We start from the raw sequence: 12,634 nt of genomic DNA, 5'->3' as shown, positions 1-12,634 counted from the left end.
ATGCTGACACACACAAACTCAAACTGCTGACACACACAAACTCACACTGCTGACACACTCAAACTCAAACTGCTGTCACACACAAACTCACACTGCTGTCACACACAAACTCAGACAGTTAACACACACAAACTCACACTGCTGACACACACAAACTCAAACTGCTGTCACACACAAACTCACACTGCTGTCACACACAAAATCAGACTGTTAACACACACAAACTCACAATGCTGACGCACTTGATTTCACACTACTGACACACAGAAACTCGCACTGCTGCCACACACAAGCTCACACTGCTGACACACTCAAACTCACATTGCTGATGCATTCGATTTCACACTGCTGACACACACAAGCTCACACTGCTGACACACACAAACTCACACTGCTGCCACAAATGAGCTCACAAAAGTGAAACACACGAAATCACACTGCTGACACACACAAACTCACACTGCTATCATGGACAAACTCAGACTGCTGTCAAACACAAACTCACACTGCGGATACACACAAAATCATACGGCTGACACACACAAACTCACACTGCTGTCACACACAAACTCACACTGTTATCATGGACAAACTCAGACTACTGTCACACACAAACTCACACTGCGGCCACACACAAACCCACACTGCTCGCACAAACAAGCTTACAGTACTGACACACAAAAAACTCACACTCTTGCCACACACAACTCACACTATTACCACACACATCCTCATAATACTGACACACACAAGCTCACACTGCGGCCACACACAAACGCACACTGCTGACACACACAAACTCACACTGCTGAAACACACAAGCTTACACGGCTGCCGCACACAAACTGACACTGCTGACACACACAAACTCACACTGCTGCCACACACAAGCTCACACTGCTGACACACACAAATTCACACTGCTGCCACACACAAGCATTCACGGCTCCACACGCAACCTCACAATCCTGCCACACACAAGCTCAAACTGCTGTCACACAAAAACTCAAACTGCTGATACACACAAACTCACACTGTTGACACACACAAGCTCACACTGCTCCCTGATACAATCCCACACTGCAGCAACACACAATTTCACGCAGCTGCCACACATAAACTCATAGTGTTGCCAATCAGAAACTCACACTGCTGACACACACAAACTCACATTGCTGACACACACAAATTCACATTATTGCGAAACACAAAAACTCACAATGCCAGCACACACAAACTCACACTGCTGACAAACACAAACACAAACTGCTGATCCACACAAACTAACACTGCTGTCACAAACAAACTCACACTGCTGTCACACACAAACTCAGACTGTTAACACACACAAACTCACACTGCTGACACACACAAACTCAAACTGCTGACACACACAAACTCACACTGCTGACACACACAAACTCAAACTGCTGACACACACAAACTCACACTGCTGACACACACAATCTCAAACTGCTGTCACACACAAGCTCACACTGCTGTCACACACAAAATCAGACTGTTAACACACAAAAACTCACAATGCTGACGCACTTGATTTCACACTACTGACACACAGAAACTCACACTGCTGCCACACACAAGCTCACACTGCTGACACACTCAAACTCACATTGCTGATGCACTCAATTTCACACTGTGGACACAAACAAGCTCACACTGCTGACACACATAAACTCATACTGCTGCCACAAATGAGCTCACAAAAGTGACACACATGAAATCACACTGCTGACACACACAAACTCACACTGCTATCATGGAAAAACTCAGACTGCTGTCAAATACAAACTCACACTGCAGACACACAAAATCATACGGCTGACGCACACAAACTCAGACTACTGTCACACACAAACTCACACTGCTGTCACACACAAACTCAGACTGTTAATACACACAAACTCACAATGCTAACACACACAAACTCACACTGCTGATGCACTCGATTTCCCACTGCTGACACACACAAGCTCACACTGCTGCCACAAATGAGCTCACAAAAGTAACACACATGAAATCACACTGCTGACACACTCAAACTCACATTGCTGATGCACTCGATTTCCCACTGCTGACACACACAAGCTCACACTGCTGCCACAAATGAGCTCACAAAAGTAACACACATGAAATCAAACTGCTGTCACACACAAACTCACACTGCTGTCACACACAAAATCAGACTGTTAACACACACAAACTCACAATGCTGACGCACTTGATTTCACACTACTGACACACAGAAACTCGCACTGCTGCCACACACAAGCTCACACTGCTGACACACTCAAACTCACATTGCTGATGCACTCGATTTCACACTGCTGACACACACAAGCTCACACTGCTGCCACAAATGAGCTCACAAAAGTAACACACATGAAATCACACTGCTGACACACACAAACTCACACTGCTATCATGGAAAAACTCAGACTGCTGTCAAATACAAACTCACACTGCAGACACACAAAATCATACGGCTGACGCACACAAACTCAGACTACTGTCACACACAAACTCACACTGCTGTCACACACAAACTCAGACTGTTAATACACACAAACTCACAATGCTAACACACACAAACTCACACTGCTGATACACTCGATTTCCCACTGCTGACACACACAAGCTCACACTGCTGCCACAAATGAGCTCACAAAAGTAACACACATGAAATCACACTGCTGACACACTCAAACTCACATTGCTGATGCACTCGATTTCCCACTGCTGACACACACAAGCTCACACTGCTGCCACAAATGAGCTCACAAAAGTAACACACATGAAATCAAACTGCTGTCACACACAAACTCACACTGCTGTCACACACAAAATCAGACTGTTAACACACACAAACTCACAATGCTGACGCACTTGATTTCACACTACTGACACACAGAAACTCGCACTGCTGCCACACACAAGCTCACACTGCTGACACACTCAAACTCACATTGCTGATGCACTCGATTTCACACTGCTGACACACACAAGCTCACACTGCTGCCACAAATGAGCTCACAAAAGTAACACACATGAAATCACACTGCTGACACACACAAACTCACACTGCTATCATGGACAAACTCAGACTGCTGTCAAACACAAATTCACACTGCGGACACACACAAAATCATACGGCTGACACACACAAACTCACACTGCTGTCACACACAAACTCACACTGTTATCATGGACAAACTCAGACTACTGTCACACACAAACTCACACTACGGCCACACACAAACCCACACTGCTTGCACAAACAAGCTTACAGTACAGACACACAAAAACTCACACTGCAGCCACACACAACTCACACTATTACCACACACATCCTCATAATACTGACACACACAAGCTCACACTGCGGCCACACACAAACTCACACTGCTGCCACACACAAACTCACACTGCTGCCACACACAAGCTCACACTGCTGACACACACAAACTCACACTGCTGAAACACACAAGCTTACAGGACTGACACACACAAACTCACAATGCTGTCATGCACAAACTCACCCTGCGGCCACACAGAAACTCACACTGCTGCCACAAACAAGCTTACAGGACTGACACAAACAAACTCACAATGCTGTCACACACAAACTCACCCTGCGGCCACACAGAAACTCACACTGCTGCCACAAATAAGCTTACAGCACTGACACACACAAACTCACACTGCTGACACAAACAAACTCACACTGCTGACACACACAAACTCACACTGCTGTCAGACACAAACTCAAACTGCTGACACACACAAACTCGCACTGCTCTCACACACAAACTCACACTGCTGCCACAAACAAGCTTACAGTACTGATACATACAAGCTCACGCTGCTGACAAACACAAACTCGCTCTGCTGTCACACACAAACTCACACTGCGGCCGCACACACAAGCTCACACTGCTGACACACATAAACTCAAACTGTTGACACACACAAACTCATACTGCTGCCACACATAAGCTCACACTGCTGACACATACAAACTCACACTGCTGACACACTCAAGCTTACACAACTGCCACACACAAACTCACGCTGCTGACACAAACAAACTCACACTGCTGCCACACACAATCTCACACTGCCGACAGACACAAGCAAACACTACTGACACACACAAAGTCACACGGCTGACACACACAAGCTTACACGGATGCCACACACAAGCTCACACTGCTGACACACAAAATCTCACACTGCTGACACACACGAACTCACATTGCTGCCACACACAAACTCACACTGCTGACACACACAAGCTCACATTGTTGCCACACACAAGCTCACTATGCTGCCACACACAAACTCACACAGCTGACACACACAAACTCACATTGTTGCCACACACAAACTCACACTGCTGACACACACAAACTCACATTGTTGCCACACACAAACTCACACTGCTGACACACACAAACTCATATTGTTGCCACACACAAAAACTCACAATGCCAGCAAACACAAACTCACACTGCTGACACACACAAACTCAAACTGCTGACACACACAAAAACCCACACTGCTGTCACACACAAACTCAGACTGTTAACACACACAAACCCTCAATGCTGACACACACAAACTCAAACTGCTGACACACACAAACTCACACTGCTGACACACTCAAACTCAAACTGCTGTCACACACAAACTCACACTGCTGTCACACACAAACTCAGACAGTTAACACACACAAACTCACACTGCTGACACACACAAACTCAAACTGCTGTCACACACAAACTCACACTGCTGTCACACACAAAATCAGACTGTTAACACACACAAACTCACAATGCTGACGCACTTGATTTCACACTACTGACACACAGAAACTCGCACTGCTGCCACACACAAGCTCACACTGCTTACACACTCAAACTCACATTGCTGATGCACTCGATTTCACACTGCTGACACACACAAGCTCACACTGCTGACACACACAAACTCACACTGCTGCCACAAATGAGCTCACAAAAGTGAAACACACGAAATCACACTGCTGACACACACAAACTCACACTGCTATCATGGACAAACTCAGACTGCTGTCAAACACAAACTCACACTGCGGATACACACAAAATCATACGGCTGACACACACAAACTCACACTGCTGTCACACACAAACTCACACTGTTATCATGGACAAACTCAGACTACTGTCACACACAAACACACACTGCGGCCACACACAAACCCACACTGCTCGCACAAACAAGCTTACAGTACTGACACACAAAAAACTCACACTCTTGCCACACACAACTCACACTATTACCACACACATCCTCATAATACTGACACACACAAGCTCACACTGCGGCCACACACAAACGCACACTGCGGCCACACACAAACGCACACTGCGGCCACACACAAACGCACACTGCTGACACACACAAACTCACACTGCTGAAACACACAAGCTCACACTGCTGACACACACAAATTCACACTGCTGCCACACACAAGCATTCACGGCTCCACACGCAACCTCACAATCCTGCCACACACAAGCTCAAACTGCTGTCACACAAAAACTCAAATTGCTGACACACACAAATTCACACTGCTGCCACACACAAGCATTCACGGCTCCACACGCAACCTCACAATCCTGCCACACACAAGCTCAAACTGCTGTCACACAAAAACTCAAATTGCTGACACACACAAACTCACACTGTTGACACACACAAGCTCACACTGCTCCCTGATACAATCCCACACTGCAGCAACACACAATTTCACGCAGCTGCCACACATAAACTCATAGTGTTGCCAATCAGAAACTCACACTGCTGACACACACAAACTCACATTGCTGACACACACAAATTCACATTATTGCGAAACACAAAAACTCACAATGCCAGCACACACAAACTCACACTGCTGACACACACAAACACAAACTGCTGATCCACACAAACTAACACTGCTGTCACAAACAAACTCACACTGCTGTCACACACAAACTCAGACTGTTAACACACACAAACTCACACTGCTGACACACACAAACTCACACTGCTGTCACACACAAACTCACACTGTTATCATGGACAAACTCAGACTACTGTCACACACAAACACACACTGCGGCCACACACAAACCCACACTGCTCGCACAAACAAGCTTACAGTACTGACACACAAAAAACTCACACTCTTGCCACACACAACTCACACTATTACCACACACATCCTCATAATACTGACACACACAAGCTCACACTGCGGCCACACACAAACGCACACTGCTGACACACACAAACTCACACTGCTGAAACACACAAGCTTACACGGCTGCCGCACACAAACTGACACTGCTGACACACACAAACTCACACTGCTGCCACACACAAGCTCACACTGCTGACACACACAAATTCACACTGCTGCCACACACAAGCATTCACGGCTCCACACGCAACCTCACAATCCTGCCACGCACAAGCTCAAACTGCTGTCACACAAAAACTCAAACTGCTGACACACACAAACTCACACTGTTGACACACACAAGCTCACACTGCTCCCTGATACAATCCCACACTGCAGCAACACACAATTTCACGCAGCTGCCACACATAAACTCATAGTGTTGCCAATCAGAAACTCACACTGCTGACACACACAAACTCACATTGCTGACACACACAAATTCACATTATTGCGAAACACAAAAATTCACAATGCCAGCACACACAAACTCACACTGCTGACAAACACAAACACAAACTGCTGATCCACACAAACTAACACTGCTGTCACAAACAAACTCACACTGCTGTCACACACAAACTCAGACTGTTAACAAACACAAACTCACACTGCTGACACACACAAACTCAAACTGCTGACACACACAAACTCAAACTGCTGTCACACACAAACTCAAACTGCTGACACACACAAACTCACACTGCTGACACACACAATCTCAAACTGCTGTCACACACAAGCTCACACTGCTGTCACACACAAAATCAGACTGTTAACACACAGAAACTCACACTGCTGCCACACACAAGCTCACACTGCTGACACACTCAAACTCACATTGCTGATGCACTCAATTTCACACTGTGGACACAAACAAGCTCACGCTGCTGACACACACAAACTCACACTGCTGCCACAAATGAGCTCACAAAAGTGACACACATGAAATCACACTGCTGACACACACAAACTCACACTGCTATCATGGAAAAACTCAGACTGCTGTCAAACACAAACTCACACTGCAGACACACAAAATCATACGGCTGACACACACAAACTCAGACTACTGTCACACACAAACTCACACTGCTGTCACACACAAACTCAGACTGTTAATACACACAAACTCACAATGCTAACACACACAAACTCACACTGCTGATGCACTCGATTTCACACTGCTGACACACACAAGCTCACACTGCTGCCACAAATGAGCTCACAAAAGTAACACACATGAAATCACACTGCTGACACACACAAACTCACACTGCTATCATGGACAAACTCAGACTGCTGTCAAACACAAATTCACACTGCGGACACACACAAAATCATACGGCTGACACACACAAACTCACACTGCTGAAACACACAAGCTTACACGGCTGCCGCACACAAACTGACACTGCTGACACACACAAACTCACACTGCTGCCACACACAAGCTCACACTGCTGACACACATAAATTCACACTGCTGCCATACACAAGCATTCACGGCTCCACACGCAACCTCACAATCCTGCCACACACAAGCTCAAACTGCTGTCACACACAAACTCAAACTGCTGACACACACAAACTCACACTGATGACACACACAAGCTTACACGGATGCCACACACAAGCTCACACTGCTGACACACAAAATCTAACACTGCTGACACACACAAGCTCACATTGTTGCCACACACAAGCTCACTCTGCTGCCACACACAAACTCACACAGCTGACACACACAAACTCACATTGTTGCCACACACAAACTCACACTGCTGACACATACAAACTCACATTGTTGCCACACACAAAAACTCACAATGCCAGCACACACAAACTCACACTACTGACACACACAAACTCAAACTGCTGACACACACAAACTCACACTGCTGTCACACACAGACTCAGACTGTTAACACACACAAACTCACAATGCTGACACACACAAACTCACATTGCTGCCACACACAAACTCACTCTGCTGACACACACAAGCTCACATTGTTGCCACACACAAGCTCACTCGGCTGCCACACACAAACTCACACAGCTGTCACACACAAACTCACATTGTTGCCACACACAAACTCACACTGCTGACACACACAAACTCACATTGTTGCCAGACACAAAAACTCACAATGCCAGCACACACAAACTCACACTGCTGACACACACAAACTCAAACTGTTGCAACACACAAACTCACACTCCTGCCACAAACAAGCTCACGCTGCTGCCCTACACAAACTCACACTGCTGCCACACACACAGGCTCGCACTGTTGACACACACAAACTCACAATGCTGTCACACACTAACTCACACTGCTGTCACACACCAACTCACACTGCCGACAGACATAAACTCACACTGCTGACACACACAACCTCAAACTGCTACCACACACAAGCTTACACGGATGCCACACACAAGCTCACACTGCGGACACACACAAACTCACACTGTTGCAACACACAAACTCACACTCCTGCCACAAACAAGCTCACACTGCTGCCCTACACAAACTCACACTGCTGCCACAAACAAGCTTACAGTACTGACACACACAAACTCACACTGCTGCCACAAACAAGCTTACAGTATTGACACACAAAAGCTCACGCTGCACAAGTTCAAATTGCTGCTACACAGAAGCTGACAATGCTATCACAAACAAGCTCATACAGCTGACACACACAGGCTCAGAGTACTCAAACACACAGGCTCTCACTGCCAACACACACAAGCTCACCATACAAACACACACAAAACCACACTGCTGCCTCACACAAACTCACACTGCTGACACACAGAAGCTCACACTGCTGACACACACAAGCTCACACTGCTGACACAAACAAACTCACACTTCTGCTGCACGAAAAGTCACATTGGTGACACTCTCAAGCTCACACTGCTGACACACACACACTCACACTGCTGACACACACAAACTCACATTGTTGCCAGACACAAAAACTCACAATGCCAGCACACACAAACTCACACTGCTGACACACACAAACTCAAACTGTTGCAACACACAAACTCACACTCCTGCCACAAACAAGCTCACGCTGCTGCCCTACACAAACTCACACTGCTGCCACACACACAGGCTCGCACTGTTGACACACACAAACTCACAATGCTGTCACACACTAACTCACACTGCTGTCACACACCAACTCACACTGCCGACAGACATAAACTCACACTGCTGACACACACAACCTCAAACTGCTACCACACACAAGCTTACACGGATGCCACACACAAGCTCACACTGCGGACACACACAAACTCACACTGTTGCAACACACAAACTCACACTCCTGCCACAAACAAGCTCACACTGCTGCCCTACACAAACTCACACTGCTGCCACAAACAAGCTTACAGTACTGACACACACAAACTCACACTGCTGCCACAAACAAGCTTACAGTATTGACACACAAAAGCTCACGCTGCACAAGTTCAAATTGCTGCTACACAGAAGCTGACAATGCTATCACAAACAAGCTCATACAGCTGACACACACAGGCTCAGAGTACTCAAACACACAGGCTCTCACTGCCAACACACACAAGCTCACCATACAAACACACACAAAACCACACTGCTGCCTCACACAAACTCACACTGCTGACACACAGAAGCTCACACTGCTGACACACACAAGCTCACACTGCTGACACAAACAAACTCACACTTCTGCTGCACGAAAAGTCACATTGGTGACACTCTCAAGCTCACACTGCTGACACACACACACTCACACTGCTGCCACACATAAAATCACACTGCTGACACAGACAAACTCACACTGCAGCCACACACAAACTCACACTGCTGCCACACACAAGCTCCCACTGCTGTCACACACAAACACACACTGCTGTCACACACAAACTCACACTGCTGTCACACACAAACTCACAATGCTGTCACACACAAACTCACCCGGCGGCCACACAGAAACTCACACTGCTGCCACAAACAAGCTTACAGGACTGACACACACAAACTCACAATGCTGTCACGCACAAACTCACCCTGCGGCCACACAGAAACTCACACTGCTGCCACAAACAAGCTTACAGGACTGACACAAACAAACTCACAATGCTGTCACACACAAACTCACCCTGCGGCCACACAGAAACTCACACTGCTGCCACAAATAAGCTTACAGCACTGACACACACAAACTCACACTGCTGACACAAACAAACTCACACTGCTGACACACTCAAACTCACACTGCTGTCAGACACAAACTCAAACTGCTGACACACACAAACTCGCACTGCTGTCACACACAAACTCACACTGCTGCCACAAACAAGCTTACAGTACTGATACATACAAGCTCACGCTGCTGACAAACACAAACTCGCTCTGCTGTCACACACAAACTCACACTGCGGCCGCACACACAAGCTCACACTGCTGACACACATAAACTCAAACTGTTGACACACACAAACTCAGAATCCTGCCACACACAAACTCAAACTGTTGTCAGACACAAGCTCAGACTGCTGACACATACAAACTCAAACTGCTGTCACACACAAACTCACACTTTTGACACACACAAACTCACACTGCTGACACACACAAACTCAGACTGCGGTCACACGCAAACTCAGAGTGCTATCATGGACAAACTCAGACTGCTGTTACACACAATCTCACACTGCTGTCACACACAAACTCACACTGCTGTCACACACAAACTCACACTGTGCCCACACACAAACCCACACTGCTGGCACAAACAAGCTTACAGTACTGACACACAAAAACTCACACCCTTGCCACACACAAACTCACACTATTACCACACACATCCTCATAATACTGACACACACAAGCTCACAATGCTGCCACACATAAACTCACACTGCTGACACACACAAACTCATACTGCTGCCACACATAAGCTCACACTGCTGACACACACAAACTCACACTGCTGACACACACAAGCTTACACAACTGCCACACACAAACTCACGCTGCTGACACAAACAAACTCACACTGCTGCCACACACAAACTCACACTGCCGACAGACACAAGCACACACTACTGACACACACAAAGTCACACGGCTGACACACACAAGCTTACACGGATGCCACACACAAGCTCACACTGCTGACACACAAAATCTCACACTGCTGACACACACGAACTCACATTGCTGCCACACACAAACTCACACTGCTGACACACACAAGCTCACATTGTTGCCACACACAAGCTCACTCTGCTGCCACACACAAACTCACACAGCTGACACACACAAACTCACATTGTTGCCACACACAAACTCACACTGCTGACACACACAAACTCACATTGTTGCCACACACAAACTCACACTGCTGACACACACAAACTCATATTGTTGCCACACACAAAAACTCACAATGCCAGCAAACACAAACTCACACTGCTGACACACACAAACTCAAACTGCTGACACACACAAAAACTCACACTGCTGTCACACACAAACTCAGACTGTTAACACACACAAACCCTCAATGCTGACACACACAAACTCAAACTGCTGACACACACAAACTCACACTGCTGACACACTCAAACTCAAACTGCTGTCACACACAAACTCACACTGCTGTCACACACAAACTCAGACAGTTAACACACACAAACTCACACTGCTGACACACACAAACTCAAACTGCTGTCACACACAAACTCACACTGCTGTCACACACAAAATCAGACTGTTAACACACACAAACTCACAATGCTGACGCACTTGATTTCACACTACTGACACACAGAAACTCGCACTGCTGCCACACACAAGCTCACACTGCTGACACACTCAAACTCACATTGCTGATGCACTCGATTTCACACTGCTGACACACACAAGCTCACACTGCTGACACACACAAACTCACACTGCTGCCACAAATGAGCTCACAAAAGTGAAACACACGAAATCACACTGCTGACACACACAAACTCACACTGCTATCATGGACAAACTCAGACTGCTGTCAAACACAAACTCACACTGCGGATACACACAAAATCATACGGCTGACACACACAAACTCACACTGCTGTCACACACAAACTCACACTGTTATCATGGACAAACTCAGACTACTGTCACACACAAACTCACACTGCGGCCACACACAAACCCACACTGCTCGCACAAACAAGCTTACAGTACTGACACACAAAAAACTCACACTCTTGCCACACACAACTCACACTATTACCACACACATCCTCATAATACTGACACACACAAGCTCACACTGCGGC

This window comes from Carcharodon carcharias, chromosome 10 (assembly GCF_017639515.1).
Source record: "Carcharodon carcharias isolate sCarCar2 chromosome 10, sCarCar2.pri, whole genome shotgun sequence".
Lineage (NCBI taxonomy): Eukaryota > Metazoa > Chordata > Chondrichthyes > Lamniformes > Lamnidae > Carcharodon > Carcharodon carcharias.
Note: the sequence above shows the minus strand (reverse complement) of the source record.